General features: G+C 38.4%; 1 pseudogene; it reads left to right on the forward strand.

The window, feature by feature from the left end:
- Positions 1 to 925: 925 nt before the first annotated feature.
- Positions 926 to 1,858, forward strand: LOC106998695 (small ribosomal subunit protein uS5-like; annotated as a pseudogene).
- Positions 1,859 to 18,556: the final 16,698 nt, after the last annotated feature.

The following is an 18,556-nucleotide window of genomic DNA, read 5'->3' on the forward strand; positions in this document are numbered from 1 at the left end:
CCAAGCCATTGACAATCCCCACATTCAAAACATTCTCATTCACATTTCTGATTCACTTTGCGCTACAGGAACAACAGCTGTTGAGTACTTCTAGGGAGCAGAGCCATTATAGGTAGACATAGATCTTGCAAATAGAGAGGTAGAGAGCTTTCTCAAGACCTTTGGACCAAGCAGATGACATCACAAGGTGTACCTTATGCTAAGTGCCTGATCTCTAAGACCCTCCACCAGCTGTCAGACAGACAGCATGCTCACAACATGACAGCTGGTCATTCAAGATCAAGAACGTGAAGACCAGCCCACCCCTGAAAATGACGGATCAAACTCAGCTTCACAATGACTCTTATTCCATCCCTAGTGGTGTTTAAAAACACACTTTGTCTTAAGCAACAAGGGGAACTGACCACGTGTTCACAATAGTTCATTTCTGACCCTCTGCTTTGGCTTGACCAGACTTTAGTCAGGCTTCTCTCCTCCACAAAGATTCCTAGATTTTGGCTCTCCTGCAAGTTTAAGCAAGACCCGAAACACTAAGGAGCAGAACATCTGTTAACAGCTCATCCTGAAAATCAACTGACCATAGATAGAAACACTTCCTATTGGAATATCCTGGTTTTGCCACCTGCTTGCCACACTCTATGCCCTTCTCCACAAAGGTCTGGCTGGTCCTTCTCCCTCCATAAAAAGGAAAATCTTCTTTCTGTTTGATTTTGAGACACTTGCAAATATCTGAGGTTGGCATGTTCTTCCTGTTGCAATAGTCTTTTTGAATAAAGTCTCTCCTTATCTAAGTTTGATTTGTTTTTAATTAATATAATGCAACTGGATACTTTACAGAAATAAGAATAAATGAGCCACAAATATATACAACAACATGGGTGAATCTCACAAATATAGTGTGAAGCATAAAAAGTAAGAACTAACTCTTCTTCTCCGAGAAAACACCAAATGGCGGATGACGCCGGTGCAGCGGGGGGGCCCAGAGGCCCTGATGGTCCTGGGATGGGGAACCGCGGTGGCTTCCGCGGAGTTTAGGCAGTGGCATCTGGGGCCTGGGTCACGGCCGTGGACAGGGTGGGGCCGAGGCCGAGGCCGAGGGGCGGAGCTCAGGGAGGCAAGGCCGAGGATAAGGAGTGCATGCCCGTCACCAACTGCGCCGCTTGGTCAAGGACATGAAGATCAAGTCCCTGGAGGAGATCTACCTCTTCTCCCTGCCCATTAAGGAATCTGAGATCATTGACTTTCTCTTGGGGGCCTCTCTCAAAGACGAGGTTTTGAAAATTATGCCCGTGCAGAAGCAGACCCATGCTGGCCACGCACCAGGTTCAAGGCCTTTGTTGCTATCGGGACTACAATGGCCACGTTGGCCTGGGTGTTAAGTGCTCCAAGGAGGTGGCCATCGCCGTCCGTGGGGCCATCATCCTGGCCAAACTTTCCATTGTCCCCATGCGCAGAGGCTACTGGGGGAACAAGACTGTCAAGCTCCACACCGTCCCTTGCAAGGTGACAGGCCGCTGCGGCTCTGTGCTGGTGCGCCTCATCCGTGCACCCAGGGGCACTGGCTTCGTCTCAGCGCCTGTGGCCAAGAAGCTGTTCATGATGGCTAGTATCCATGACTGCTACACCTCAGCCCGGGGCTGCACTGCCACCCTGGGCAACTTCGCCAAGGCCACCTTTGATGCCATCTGTAAGACCTACAGCTACCTGACCCCTGACCTCTGGAAGGAGACTGTATTTACCAAGTCTCCCTATCAGGAATTCACTGACCACCTTGTCAAGACCCGCACCAGAGTCTCCGTGCCGCCGACCCAGGCTCCAGCTGTGGCTACAACATAGGGTTTTTATACAAGAAAAATAAAGTGAATTAAGCCTGGAAAAAAAAAAAAAGCAAGAACTAAATGGCTGTATAATGTACACTTTATATGAAGTTCAAAAGAGAAAAAAATGAACATAAATTGTTGAAAGGATGGTGGCTCCCTTCATGGGGGCAGTTGCTGGAGGGGGACAAGGAGAGTTCCTAGGGCACTGATAGTATTCTGTTTCTTGATCTGGAATATACTCAATTTGTGAAGAGTCACCTCATGACAGACGCATAATTTGGAAAACTTTCTATGCGTTCTACTCCAATAGAAAATTCACTTAAAATTGAATCTCTTAGAATTATAATTTATTTTTCTCAAACAAACTTGTATGAAGCAAAAAAAGGGCCTCAATGCTTTCTAACTAGCAAATGAATTCATATCATTTACATATGTGACTTAAATAGTGATAGAATTAGGGAATAAGATAAGTTAGCCCATAGTTAATAATTATTTAATTTAATTTAATTTAATCTCTGGTCTTCGTGTTTGATGGTCACAGGAGTATAAATATCTTTGGAACTTTATTTTCTAGTGTGTTCACTATCACTTAAGGAACTGTCTTAGTCTATTTGCATTGCTATGAAGGAACACCTGAGACTGAACAATTTATAGAGAAAAGAGGTTTATTTTGGCTCAAGATTCTGCAAGCTGTATGGGAAGCATGGTGCCAGCATCTGCCTCTGGTAAGTGCCTCAGGAAGCTTCCAGTCACATGAAAATTGAAGGGGGAGCTGGCATGTACATGGAGCGAGTAGGAGAAAGAGAAAGAGGGAGGAGGTCCCAGACTCTTTTAAACAACCAGATCTCACATGAACTAACTGAGTGAGAAACACTTTTCTCACTCATCACTGAGGCAATGGCACTAAGTCATTCATGAGGAATCCACCCCATGATTCAATGCCTCCCACTGGGTCCCACCTTCAATGCTGGAGATCACATTTCAACACGAGATTCTGAGGGGACATGCATTCAAACTATATCAGGAACCAAATTCAATTTCCTACCAAACATAGTCTAACTGTGTTTGTTCGATGTTTTGGTGTTTAATACATCAAAAATGTAAAAATATCAATTTGCAATAATCACAGCTTTTTAATGTTCTGTGGGAGGAAAAATGTAGTTAGCACAGTAGAAGAATATCAGGGGAAGCTGCTTATCATTATCAAAAAAATTTCATGATGACAGAATATGACAGCACAAAATGTGTATATGTTTAACTTAAATGTGAACTTTATCTTACCTGGCTGGTTCTCTGGTTTTCATGTTTGATAATCGCAGGAGTATAAATATCTTTGGAACTTTATTTTCTTATCTTATATAGTGTCTTTCTTGTCTGTATAGTGACAAAGAATAATAACTAGTTCAGTTACATTTTCAAGAGACCTGTCATCACAATGGTATTATTCTTTATTTTCTTATGAAATAATGTTTCGACTTACAACTTAATGTTCTAGCTATAATTTTAACCAAGGCTTTACAAAATGCGTAGAGCTTATAATCTCCAATTCCTATACATTCTCGTGGAAGGATCAGCTGTAATTAAATAAGTAGTAATAAAATAAATTTAATTACAAACTAAAATAAATGTTATGAAGGTAAAGTACACAGTGCTACAAGAACTATAGCTGGGGATTGAGATTGTATATTTAAGAAAAATTATGTTGGCTTCAGTGTGAAGATTGGCGTGTAAAACAGGGAAACACATGCAGGAAAACTGCCTGGGAGGCTTCTGTGTAGTTTAGGCAAAATGTGGTAATTTATGAAAGGGTTTGGCATTGGAGATAGAGTGAGTGAATGAATTTGAGGCATTTGGGAAGTAAAAAGCTTTCACACTGTGCTCATACCTCCCACTGTAGCTATGTAAAACTATTTGCAGGTCCCAGAAGATACCAGCTGTGTCTTGCTTTGTACCTGATGTTTCTTTCCTGAGTCATCTTTTCTTTAATGTTCCATCTAGCTACATCTTGCTTATCTTTCAGCACTCTGCTCTTCCGCGAACTCCCATGGCTCCCTGTTTTTGCCACTGCTGTCACACTTGTAACAGAGCTTTTATTCCATCTGCTTACTGTTGGTCTTCATGCTAGACTGTTAGCTTCTATACTTGAGGACACTGTCTGTCTGTTTTGTTTCTGTGCCACCAGCTCTGGAGCCGTGATTCAAACAGAGTAGAAAGCACTTTTCTTAAATTACTACCCAGTCAGGTGGGATTATTGCAAACCCCTTCATAACTTCATTATTCTTTCAAAAAATCCATTTTGATTCTTTAAATTCTCTCATGTGTTTGTTTTGTGTTTCATTAATTTTGGCTTCTATCTTCATTAATTCTAACTTCTATTTTTGAGGGTTTTAATTTGTTTTTCTTTTACTAACTTCTTGAGATGGATGTTTAAATTATTGATTTTCGGCCTTTATTCTTATCTAACATCTATGTTTAAGGTTGTAGAATTTTTCCTCTAAAGCATGACTTTTATTGCATTCTGCACATATTTTCATTACCACTAAGTTTAAAGTATTTTCTAATTTCTGTTGTGATCTCTTTTTGACCCAACGGTTATTTAGAAATATATTTTGTATTTTACAAACATATGATAATTTTCTAGTTATCTTTTTATTATCCATTAGTCTATGGTCATGTAATCTGTGTGATTTTACTCCTTTGAAATTTGTTGGGAATTGCTTTATGGTCTAGCAACTTAAAAAAATTTCTGCATGCATTTGAAAAGAAGGTATGGTCTGCAGTTGTTGGTTATTCAAATACATAAATTCTAACTGGGTTGTTCGAATATTCTATATCTTTTTTTTGTCTGCCTGTTCTGTCAGTTCCATAGAAGTATTTTTAAATCTTCTAGCATGAATGTGCATTTGCCTGTTTCGTCTTGTAATTCCATCAGTTTTTGCTTCATATGTTTTTAGGCTATTTTAGTAGGTGACATAAAGTTAGAATTATTATATATAACCGTTAAATTAAATCCTCTTCCCATAATGTCTCTCATTTTTGCTTTAAAGTATATATATATACTTTATATATAAACTTAGATATTTACTTTATGTCTATTATATATATTTATATATTTATATATGTATTTGTATATATATACACCCACACACATACACGAATATTTCTCATATTAGTGCAGTTCTATCAGTTTTCTTTTGGTTATTTATTGGTGACTAACAAAGTATCCATGGACATAGTCATTTAAAACAACAAATATTTATTATTCCTAACACTTTAAGAGAATCAAGAATCTAGGTGCAGCTTAGTCTCTCATGAAGTTGCAGCCAGGATGTCAAGTGGGTCTGCAGTCTTCCGAAGGCTTGACCAGGGCTGGATGATCCACTTCCACAAGGGCTCAGTCATATAGTTGTTGACTGGAGACCTCAGTTCCTCACTGGCTATTGGCAGGAAGCCTTGGTTCCTCACATGGATCTCTTCATAGGGCTGCCTGAGTGTCCTCATGAGATGATGGCTAGCTTCCCACAGAGCAAACAATCCAGAGAGAGAGATCAAGGAGGAAACCACAATGTATTCTATGGCTTGGTCTCAGAAGTCACACACTTACATTTCTGCCACATTCTGTTCATTAGAAGTGTCACTAAATACAACTCACTCTCAAGAGAGGGGAAATAGGGTCCACCTTTGAAGACAGAAGTATCAAGGAATTTGTGGTCCTATTTTAAAACGACCGCAATTAGTATTTACAAGGTATATATATTTTCATTCCTTTACTTCTAGACTGTTCCTTGTATTTTAGGTTCGGCCCATATTAAGAAGAATATACATACATTTTATGCCAGTCTGTCAATCTTTGTCTTTTAATTGTAGCATTTAGCCCATTTTCACTTCATGTACTTACTGATGCACTTGAGTTTAAATCTACTATGTCGTTGCTTGATTTCTCTTCATCTCACCGTGTGTTCTCTTCTCTCATTTCTTACCGCTTGGGTTGAGATGATTTGAAGCTGGGTTTCAGTCTCTGTGAAGGCTAGTCTACTCGGATAGACCATTATTCCCAAGGAGGTGCCCTTCAGGATCCCTGCTGAGAACAGACTCTGAACACCATTACGGCGCTGCTGTTCATGTGAGCTGGTTGAAAGTTCTGCCCAGCTTCTGGGCTTCTCAGCATCCTCTTCCAGAACCCGCATACAATAGAGGGGAAAATAGGTCCCAAGCTGAGCTTACTTCAGTGGGTTTCTGCCCCAGATTTCGGCTCTGTAATTCTCCCCTATCTTGTTGGTTCCCCAAAGCTCTCAAGCAGAACATTTTTAAAAATTAGTTTCCAGCTGTTTATTTGGGAAGGTTGTTCTGACTGTCTCAGTTTGTCTTCAATGGAAGTGCAGTTTTATGTCATTTAATTTTCACGAATGGTGGAATAAGGATTATTATTCCTTTGCTAGTGAGGAAATTGGTCACAGACGAGCCAAGTAAATAACTCAAAGTTACATTTAGAAAGTGACAAACTTAGAATTTGAAACTGTGTGTTTCTCTCTGTAAAATTCAGGCTATTTACATTAGCTAAAAGCAATTTTGGCTGATATCCTTGAAATGGAACACACCATTAGAAGATTTATTAATAATAACAATGCTTATTGTTATTAATAAAATTGCTTATACTTCTCACCAATTATAAATGTTTGAAAAACTGAAAATCTTTCTGTTTTATAGTAGTTTTTAATTAATTGCATTAAAACATAGTGATTTTGAGTTTCCTAAGTATTGTGAATTATAGTTTTATAATTCCATATTGTTACTGACTAGAATCAGCATTTTATAAAATAATGGTACTTTATCATGAAGGTCTAATTTAAACAAATAAGTGCTTATTTTTAAAGTATGCATTAAAAATTGTCCCAATTTTAGAATTTCTTAACTGCCACTTCTTCACTCCTTATCCAGGACTCATTTTAAAGAAACTCAGTCTTGCTTCAGGTCTCATTTATCTCCCTTAAAATTCCATCATAAAACAATGAATTCCTTTCCATAAAGGCACATAAATATTAAATTCTACCATATGTTATTTGTCTTTCAGGGATGACATTTTTGAAATCTATGTGGATCTTTAAATAGTCAACAAATATATATAACCCATCATGCTATCCAGTTTGTTAAGCTTTAAAATATTGTTAAGAACTGAAGAAAAGTTCTTTTCTTCTTATTTAAAAGACACATCTGTATTTGGAGATAGCTTCTCTGCTTATTTTTGTTGATTAGAAACTTTACTTGCTCTATCAGAGAAATCAGAATATTTCCATTTGCTCTGCAATGATGAGGTTAAATTAAAGTTGAAGTCAATATTTTAGAAAGGTATCAGGTTGGTGTAAAAGTAATTGCAGTTTTTGCAATTACTTTTTTTTTTTGAGATGGAGTCTTGCTCTGTTGCCCAGGCTGGAGTGCAGTGGCACGATCTTGGCTCACTGCAACCTACACCTCTCGGGTTCAAACAATTCTCCTGCCTCAGCCTCCCGAGTAGCTGGGATTACAGGCGCCCACCACCATGCCTGGCTAATTTTTGTATTTTTAGTAGAGACGGGGTTTCGCCATGTTGGCCAGGCTGGTTTCGAACTCCTGATCACAGGTGATCCGCCTGCCTCAGCCTCCCAAAGTGCTGGGATTACAGGCGTGAACCACCGCACCCGGCCTTTTGCAATTACTTTTAATGCCAAAAAAATGCAATTACTTTGCACCAACATAAAATAGCAAAGGCTAAAATGTACACATTTCTTCAACAAAGTGGGGTGTGGACCTCTATGGTCTGAGAACCAGAGTTTCTGAGGTCACTGAAGGGCTTTTGTGTTGAGTGTGCTTTAGAGGGCATCAGCCTCTAAATAGACTTGACTTTTTTTCTCAAGTGTTGGTGCCACTCAAGAGAAAAGGAAATAATAGAGTCCTCTCAAGCCAACTGGTGTTAGCTTTAAGGGAACAGAATAAATGAAATCTGACTTAGGGTTTTTTTCCTTTAGAAGCCCTGAATTAGATTAAACAACTTATCTTTCTAGAGTAGGGAGATAGAGATTTGGAGCAGGGTCCAAGAGTTGACTAAAGAGTGTGCCTTTTCCTGCACCTTTGTTACATCTTAGAACCAAAACTCTGTGCTGAGCAGCTGCAGAAGAAAGATATAGGGTTTGAGGCAGTGGAAAAACCGTCACCCTGAGGAGGAGGATATAGTATTGCCTGGAGGTCCTTGAATTTCATCTAACATGCTCTGGATCTGCTGGTTGGAGACCATAGGTCAGTATGGGTCCTGGGAAGTCAAAATTACAGCCTTTATTTATTTTTTTTCTGGTTTCAAATACCAAGTATTTGAAAACAGGAGGAGGAAATCAACCAAAGGAGGAGGAAAAGAGGGAGAAGAGTTTTACAAAAAGTTAACTTCAGTAACTGCAAAGACATTCCTCTTTAGCAGAACTTTTGCCTAAGAGTTGCAATTTTTTTTTTTTTTAATTTTTATTCTAGAAGCTTAAGATGGCAGAGAAGAGAAAATGTAGGCTGCAATGGGGTAAGCTGCCTTTTTGGGGACTACATAGCCTGGTCATATGAAAGATTACTTTGGACATGATGGCGACACTTTGGGAGAGAGTTGGTTTACAGCCAGCTTAAAAGGGACTTAATGAACCCTGTCAGGGAACATCTGTGTGTGTTGACTGCTGGATTCCCAGGACCCAAGGATTGACTCCTTAGCACCTTGTCAGATTGCTGGTGACCTAAGAATTGCCATTTGATGTTCCTACTAGCAGAATCTTGAAGAAACTCCAGAAAAATGCTCATGAAAAAAATCAGTATTGGAAATCTGCCATACCCTGAGAGCGCTACTATCAGATTACATATCTTTTAGTCCAGTAAGAACTTTCCCCTACCTCTCCCTACTCCCACTCCCAGCAGTAACTCTGTAGGATTTGGGGAGGGTAGAGAAGGAGAAAAATTCAAGTCTGAGAAATAAAAAGGACCATGTTCCTTTCCCCCACTGCAGGTTTCTTAGCTGGAAGTAGCCCCGAACCAGAGGAAGGAAGGAACTTTAGCTTTAAATAAAGTATGAAAAGTTGATCATAATAGTGGACTGGACATTTAATTACTGGAGTGAGACTGACCAGAGGACTCCTAATATTCAAAATGAATCAGAAAATTATGGGTGCTGCCTGAGTTACTGAGTTACAATGGGTTACCAGTTACGAACCCATTGAGCTAGTGCCAAGGGCAGGGAGGAAAGTAAAGTTACTTTATGATTGCACCTTTTTATGTTTTGCCCCATCAAGTACTGGTTATAGCTCATCCAAATGTCTCAGCCTGTATCAGTCTGCGAGAGTATATGTAGAGACTGTCTTGGTCCTTTTGGGCTGCTATAATAAAAATACCATAGGCTGGGTGGTTTAGAAATAACAGAAATTTATCTCTCACAGTTTTGGAGGCTGGGCCGTCCGAGATCAAGGTTCAGGTAGATTCTGTATCTAGTGAGGGCTCTTGCTGGTTCATAGTCTTCTTACTATCTCCTATGTAGTAGAAAGCTGAGGGAGCTCTTGGGTTTCTTTTATAAGGGCATGGATCCCATTTATAAGGCCACCACCCTCATGACCTAATCATCTCCTAAAGGTCCCATCTCCAAATACAATCACATTGGGGATTAGGTTTCAACATATGAATTTGGGGGGAACATAAACATGCAGTCTGTAGCACACATGAAAATGTATTTCCAAATTTCCATGGCTCTTAGCTCATACTTGTTCCTGTAGGTGGTCACCCTACCCACCCTACTTCCCTACTCAACTCCCCAGCTCAATCAAGGTTTCCTTGGGTCATAGTCAGGAGTTTTCCAAGGTCAAGGGGATTCCCAGGGTCTCAGTACTGACTGCTCCTCTTCTTCTGTTTGTGAACCCTTTGGGAAGTCCATGGGTTTGTAGGCCTCAAATGAGGCCCTTACCCACTGACTTGAAAGACAGGAATCCTGGATGTGATGGGCTGAAAAATGATCCCTGAAGATATACATATTCGAATCCCTGGAATCTGTGAGCATTATATTATATGGAAACAGAGTCTTTATAGATTTCATTAAGATGATCAGATTTAATTAAGATGGGGAGATTTCATTGGTTTATCAGAGTAGGCCCTAAGTGCAATTATATATAGCCTTATGAGGGGGAGGCAGAAGGAGATTTGACATAGAAAAAAGAGGAGAAGGTGACGTGAGCGGGGAGGCAGAGAGAAATTTGGAGATACTGGCCTTACAGGTTAGAGTGATGCAGCTACAAGCTACCACAAGAAGCTGGATGCCAAAGCAGCAACCACGAGAAGCTGGAAGAAGAAAGGAACAGATTCTCCTCTATAGCTTCTGGAGGGAGTATCACCCTGCCAGCACCTCACTTAGGCACAGTGAAGCTGATCTTAGACTTCTGGCTTCCAGAACCATTAGGGAATAAATTTCTGTTGTTTTAAGACACCATGTTTGGAATACTTTGTTAAAGTGCTTTAGGAAATGAATATACTAAGAAGATACTGCTCCCTCCTCCTATGTAGGGCACAAGTAGACATTACAGGGCACGCCTCATTTTGGATTCAGTTGGGTCATCTGAGCCGCTAGTCAGCACTACCTATGCCTTGAGTCTCACAAGAACTTTCATGGAAAAAATATATTTTACCTTCTAACAAAAAGTGACCATTCAAGTTTGAAGTGGAGGTGGGATGAGATGAGTGAAAGAAAATAGTCCAGGCCTTCTCCATTGTCCTGGTTTTTCCTGTTCCCTTAGCTCACCTGCCTCCAAGTTCCTCTTAATCTTCAGCAAAATACAAAACACAGCAGAACAAACAAAACAAAGCACAACTCCATACACCCCCAACAATGCTTCCCGTGCTGATCAACTGATACTTGGGGTGAGGTTGTCACTCTTCACTTCTCAGAGAAGCATTTGAGTTTGCTCAAATCCAGCCACACTCCCTGAACCATCTAGACATATTGAACTGCCTACTCCAGAACCGGGTGCATTGAATGTATTCAGAAAATGGTGGCTACTTCGGGAGAAAAACTCTATTGGAATTGGTAGGACTGGGTTTGAACTCCCAGCTTTGCCTTTCCCTGGCACTGGCACTTTTTCTTATCTGTAAAAGGTGTGGTTGGGGTGGGGGCGGTGGTAAGCATATGCATCTCAAAGAGTAGTTTTAAGAATTTAGTGAGCATAAGGTCTGGTACGTAGATAATAATTCCCACTCACTAATGCTTTTACATCTTGATTATTTCCTTACTTCTTCATGGCATTTTATATGCAAATGTTTTACCATATTATTGTAGAATAATAAAAATAAAAATAATCTTCAAAAGGTGATTATCTAGTCATCTCACTTATTGCATTATGAGTTCATTGAAGACAGAGATTGTGGTTTACATCTTTTGTCTCTATTGTCTAGCACATAGTAGACTTTACAAATATCTGTTGACTAATTCAATATTTTAGACACCTCTGACAGCAGGAATGCCTTTTATTACTAGTTTTAATCAGAAACACAAATTCAAATTAGATTGTTGCCTCTACCAGGTAACATGTTCATCTTCCTATGAGAACAGAAAAGAATTATCTGAACGGAAGCCTGGAAGAGACTTAGCCAGAAACAAACAAACGAACAAACAAAACTGGTTGCCTGAGCCAATGTGTATGCCTCTATAAGGTGGGGAAAAAGTGCTATAGAAAAAGTGGGAATCTTCAGTGACTCGGCTTTGATCTGTGTTCATTTCACAAAGTGACATTCAAGCAAACTTTTAGGACCATTTACTCAATCCTCTATGGGGTGCCTCATTTTTCAAAAAATTAAACCCATTGAAATAAAAACCTACTGATAAATAAGGCAATTGTTCCTATTTCAAAAGGAATTTTTCCTTCACAAAACTATCAGGTTCAAATGAGGGAGGTTCCTTAGAGCATTTAAAATATAACTACATTTCTAGAAGTTCTGCAACTTTAAGGCAAGCGCACCCATAGTGTGAAAATAAAGTCCACTTTTGATTTACATTAATATTCTGTATTTTTGTATAGATTAATTCACCTAATTCATTCATTTAATCACTTTCTTATTTGTTCAAAAATAGGTTAAACAAATTTGACACTTCTGAGACACTGACCACAAGGAAGGTAGTCTAAGTCCAAATAATGAAGAAGCCTAGTCTTTCAGCCCATGTGACATTACATGCCAGACAGGGAAGTTCACATGATTCTGAGTAAAAAAAAAAAAGCCCTGAGTTCGAACTTCGGCATTGTGAGTTGCAATACTAGTTGCACGACCTTGGGTAAATTACCTACCCTCCATGTCAGTTTCTCCATCTAGTATAAAAAGGACTAGCTCATAAGGTTGCCCGAGGATTCCTGAGATAACAATGCACGTGATGCTTGATTCACAGGGGCCAAGTAGCTGATAAAAAAAAAAAAAGTTAGTTTCTTTTTTACCTCATCCAGATATCCTTCTTGTTCCTATCCTCTCACCTCCTACAACCACAGTTAGTCCTCTAACTAAAATCAGACATTCTGAAATTTACATTTTATCGGCATTTTCCCCAGAAAGTATTCTATTGGCAAGACATAACAGCAACAGTAGTGGCAGTAGCAACAATTGCTAATATTTTATTGAAGCCTCATAACATACCTACATTACCTCATTTAATCATCACTACAACCCTTTGATCGAAGTAACAGTTATTATCTTTATTTTAAAGGAGGTTAAAGTAACTTGCTCAAGTGAGATGCAAACTTAATACATGCTGTTGATACATACTGATGCATTTTGTTATCTCCAAGTACAAAGGCAGTAGAATTTTCATTACTTGTAAGTATTAGAGAAGCTCTAGCCCCTTACTCAGAGATGCTGAAATAGTCATAAATGTGAAAAAGAGAGGATGTTTCTCCTGTGGAGACCTAGTATCATGAGAGCTCATAACCAGAATACAAAGGTGACTTTTGACCTAGTGATCTTTTCTGAATCACACTTTCTCTTTCAGCAGCCCCCAGTCTCATGAAACCTGGAAATTTCATTCTGCAGAGAGACTCTTGAGTAGAAGACTACCAATGAGATCTACTCATTTGCATACAAATATGTTAGTTAATTATTCACAGAAATTTTACAAGTGAGAATTATTAAAAATTCCTTTGAATTTCCCAGGAAATAATTTTTAAGAAATTAAAGTAATAGACTTCATATTTTAGAACTGTTTTAGATTTACAGAAAAATGGCGGAGTTCCTTCATGCCTCCGCTCCCCATTTCCCCTCCCCACTTACTTCCCACAGTTTCTGCTTTTATTAACATCTTGCATTAATGTGGTATATTTGTTACAACTGATGAACAAATACTGACACATTATTAACTAAAGTCATAGTTTACATTAGGGTTCACCCTGTGTTGTAAAGCTCTGTATGTTTTGACAAATGAATAATGTCATGTATCCACCATTAAAGTATCATACAGAATAATTTCACTACTCTAAAATTCCCCATGTGCCACCTCTCTTATCTCCCTCCCTCCTTTCAAAACCCCTCCAAACCACTGCTCCTGTTACTGTCTCTACAGTTTTGCCATTTCCACAATGTCCTACAGTTGGAACCAAACAGTATGCAGCCTTTTTAGGCTTGACTTCTTTCAGCAATATGCCTCCATGCCTTTTTATGGTTTGATTATTCACTTCTTTGAGTTACACAATAATATTCCATTGTAAGGGTATACCGTAGTTTGTTTATCCATTTGCCTATCCAAGGACAGCTGGGTTGCTTCTAAGTTTTGGCAATTATGAATAAAGCTGCTATAAACATTTATGTACAGGTTTTTATGTGGATATAAGTTTTCAGCTCATTTGGGTAAATACTAAGGAGCTAGATTGCCAGATTATAAGGTAAGAATACATTGAGTTTAGTAAGAAACTGCCACACTGTCTTCTAAAGTGGCTGTACCATTTTGTGTTCCCACCAGCAATGAATGAGAGTGCCTGTTGCTCTCCATCTTCACCTACATTTGGTATTGTCAGTGTTCTGGATTTTAGTTATTCTAATTGGTATGTAGTGGTATCTTATTGTTGTTTTAATTGGAATGCTCTAACTATATATGATGTTGGGTATTTTTCATATGCTTATTGTCATCTGTACATCTTCTTTGGTGAGGTTTCTGTTAAGGTCTTTTCCCCATTAATTAACCACATTTTTCTTCCTTATTGTTAAGTTTAAGAGTTCTTTGCATACTTTGGATACCAGTTCTTTATTAGATATTTGCTTTGCGAAGATTTTCTCCCCATCTGTGGTTCATCTTTTCATTTTCTTAAGTGAATCCTTCATAGAGCAGAAGCTTTTAATTTTAATGGAGTCACACCTCAGTTTTCTTCTATCATAGATGGTGCTTTTGGTGTTGTAGCTAAGAAGTCACTGCCAAACCCAAGTTTATCTAGATTTTCTTCTATGGTATTTTTTAGGAGTTTTATGGTTTTGCACTTTACACTTCAAGCTATGATCCATTTTGAGTTAATTTTTGTGGAAAGTGTAAGATTTATGTCTAGATTCATGTATTTTCGCCTGTTGATGTCCACTTGTTCCTGCATCATTTGTTGGAACAGCTATTCTTTTGCCATCAAATTATCTTTACTCCTTTGTCAAAGATTAATTGACTATATCTGTGTGGCTGTATTTATTGGCTTTCTATCTGTTCCATAGATTTATTTGTCTATTCTTTGGCCAATACCACATTGTCTTAATTATTGTAAATTTATAGTAAGTCTTGAAGTTCGGTAGTGTAAATCCTATGACTTTATTCTTCAATATTTTGTTGGTTATTTTGCACATTTTTATATTTTATATAACATTTAGAATCATTTGATTTATATTATAACAATCAAATTATTGACAAAATAATTTGTTGGAATTTTTATTGGGATTGTGTTGACTCTACATATCAAGTTGGAAAGAATGAATAGCTTAACAATATTGAATGTTCCCATCCATGAACATAGAATATCTCTCCATTTATTTATATCTTGTTGATATATTTCTTTCATTTGTTTTGTACTCTTCCTCATACAGATCTTATACATATTTTGTTAAATTTGTGCCCAAGCATTTCATTTTTTTTGGTGTTAATATAAATGACTTTGTACTTTAAATTTCAAATTCCAATTGTTCATTGCTGGTATATAAGAAAGCAATTGACTTCCCATATACCATCAATGGTATCTGTTAAAGATTAAAAAAATAAACTAGGCATATTAACTTTGTATCCTGCAACCTTACTATAATTGTTTATTAGTTTCAGGAAGTTTTCTTTGTTGACTCTTTGGAATTTTCTACATAAACAGTTGCGTCATCTGTGAGCAAAGACAGTTTATTTCTTTATTTCCAAATCTATACACCTTTTATTTTCCTTCTTGACTTATTGCATCAAGCAGAACTTCCAATATGATGCTGAATATGAATGGTGAAAGTGGACATCTCTGCCTTGTTCCGGAACTTAGTAGGAAAATATTTAGTTTCTCACTACTAAGTATGATGTTAAATGCAGGTTTCTGTAGATGTTCTTTATCAAGTTGAAGGAAAAATAAATTTTTAATGGCAGGATTTCAGCGACCGATGAAGGATGTTTTCTAGGGGCAGGGGTTTCTCTCAAATAATACTTCACAGGGCTTCTGTTACATATGCGACTGGTCAAGCACAGTATAAGAAATGATTCTCTTCTCTCAGATAAACAAAAAGCTCCCAATCCTGCTCAAAGATGATCTTCTACAGCAAAAGCAGATCCACTAGTTTCCACAGCGAGTTCCCTCTTGTTAAATGAACTCAAAAGCCTCTACTCAATCCCTCCTAACAGTTTTCTGCTGCAGAAATGCAAAGATAAGCAGAAAAAAATCCCGGTACTTAAAAATTTTACAGTGAAGTGGGAGCATTTTGGGGATGGAGCAGGGTTTGTTGAGTAGGATAAGACGTGTCTATATGTATCTAAAACGCAAGGCAGAGTATTCTAGATTTTGGGGCAGTACTTACAAAGTTAAACATTTTTTTTTCTTCTTGCTTACTCCTTAGAGCAACCTAGAGGGTCATTGATATTTTTATTTCCGTCAGATTTGGACTACTGCCATAAATTTGCTGAGCAGATTCTCTTGAATCCAGTTTCTTTAGCAGAGTTTCAAGGAAAGACCAAGCAAATTGTTGTTATGAAGTCTGTCCTGGAATAAGTTGTTGCTATCAGAGAGATAAAGGATAGCCACATCCAGGGAAAAGACACAAAATGTGATTGTGGAGGCTAGAGAAAGAGAGTGCTCTAAAAGATCCCAGCTTTTAAAATGGAAAAAAATAGCTCCACTCAGGCTAAGGAGCCTTTTACACATATGCAATCATTTGTTTTCTAAACTATTTTTAAAATGAATTAACCAGAGTCCTAGAGGTCAGCTGCTGATTAAAGAGGATCACTATTTGTAAAAAGTGACTTTGTTTTGTTTTTTTGAGCAAAGAACTAAGAGTTCCTTACATCATAAAAACTGTCAGGAGAAAATATCCCAGTGAAGGAAAAAAATGCATAAAGAAAATATTGGAACTGACTGCTTCCATAAATTGAATATGTTTGCATTTGTTGAAGTTCATGAGATTTTGCAGAGTGACAGATAATTTAGAACTGTTTGTTCAAAGAAGAGACGAGTTTGTAAGATGTCCTCAAAAATAATTCCATATGTTAACATGTTAGTTCTCAGAAAATTCAGAGTATGTTCTATCACCTCAAAAGCAATCCCACTGGGCAATGGCCCCCAGGGCATAAAAGAAACAGATGCCATTGGCAGAGCTGAAGTATTTATTTTTAAACATGGAGACCTAAAGATTAGTAAAAAAATGAACTAGGCATTTGAATATTTTTTTCTCACCAAGGACTAGAAGTGTGCATGTTGGGGGGTTGGGGCATGTTTAAAAATCAATCTACATTTTCTAGGAGAAAAATTTCCCAAACCATCTTGTAAAGGAAACATAACTAGAAGTGGATGTTGGAGCCAAGAGAAATAGATCTAGTCCTGACTGTATCAAATATGATCCAGATACTTAAAAAAAAAAAAAATCTTTTTTTTAACAAAATTAGATTTTTAGGAAAGCTGCAAAAACAATATGATATGATTTATATGTGTGTTCCCTCCAAATCTCATGTTGAAATGGGATTCCCAGTGCTGGAGGTGGGACCTAGTGGGAGGTGAGCGGATCACAGGAGCGGATCCCTCATGAAGGGTTTAGCACCATCCCCTTGGTGAAAAGTGAGTTCTTGCACAGTTAGTTTGAGGGAGATCTGGTTGTTTAAAAGTCTGAGACTGCACTCCTCACTCTCTTGCTCCCACTATCACCATGTGACATGCCTGCTCCTCCTTCACCTTCTGCCATGATTGTAAGCTTCCCTGAGGCCCTCACCAGAAGCAGAGGCGGGCACCATACTTGCTGTACAGCCTGCAGAGCCATGAGCCAATCACACTTCTTTTCTTTATAAATTACCCAGTCTCAGGTATTCCTTCTAGTAACAGAAATGGACCAATACACAATATAATTTTCATATACTCTTCACCCAGTTTTCCCAAATGTTATTTTACTACATTTGCTTTAAATCTAATCTGTCTGTCTAGTATCTTTTTCTGAACTGTCGGAGAGTCAGACATAATGCTTCCTTCCCCCTGAACATTTATGTGTGGATTTCCTAAAAACAAGGACATTCTCTTACATAATCACAATAATAATTACTAAAATTAGGTACTTAAGTTTTTAAAAATTGTTTCACTGTTTTTTATAACAAAAAAAAAAAAATCCAATCCTGGATCTAATTCAAGAATACACATTGCATACAGTTATCATACCTATTTAGTTTCTTTCATGATCTATATACTTTATACTTGATTTCCCTTGGCTTAATTTCTATATCTATAAAAGAGGTGTGGCAGGACTTGCTTTCTCCCTCTGCCAATACCACTACACATATTCCACCATCTTCCACCCCTTTCTTGCAGAGTGGTATATATCCACCTCCTTATGGGATACAAGGCAATATTATGTTTATTTCTAACGAATCGCATATAATATACAGCAGAGGATGGGGAGAGTAGCTGTGATATTAAAGAGAAAAGAGGTTCCAAAGAAAGACTTTTCTTAAAAATCTCCTAATGATTATGAAAGAGGTGAATATAAGGAAGAAGGTAGACTTTGAGAGTAGAGAATATAGGAGAAAGACCATTCAGTAACTCTTGGTGGGGGCCATAGTGGAATTGGATATTGTACAGAAAAGAGAAGGCACTAAAACTTCCACTGTTCTGTGGATGTTTCGTAGGTTGAAATTCTGAAGCAAATGATATGGACAGGAGACAGAGAAAACAGGGAAATACTGGGTAGAAGAGGGCAGGGTCCCTGGCAAGGGCTCCACCCTAAAGCCTGGATCCGGAGCCCAAAGTGAGAACTATCCCTGTTTTCCCCACTGAATGTTGCTTTTTGGCCCACCCTGCCCCCTATCTTGTGCCCATAAAAACTCCAAACTCCAGACTGAGCAGACACACACACACACACACACACACACACACACACACACACGAGAGATGCTTCTGGACATTGAGAGGAGAAGCAGCAGCTGGATGTTGGAGACGGGTCACAGAGGAGTTTGGCCCGGAATAGCCAGACTCCAGGGGAAGATTACCTTCCTGCTCCATTCCCTTTCTAGCTCTACCTTTTGCTGAGAGCCA

This window comes from Macaca mulatta, chromosome 6, assembly GCF_049350105.2.
Source record: "Macaca mulatta isolate MMU2019108-1 chromosome 6, T2T-MMU8v2.0, whole genome shotgun sequence".
Classification (NCBI taxonomy): domain Eukaryota; kingdom Metazoa; phylum Chordata; class Mammalia; order Primates; family Cercopithecidae; genus Macaca; species Macaca mulatta.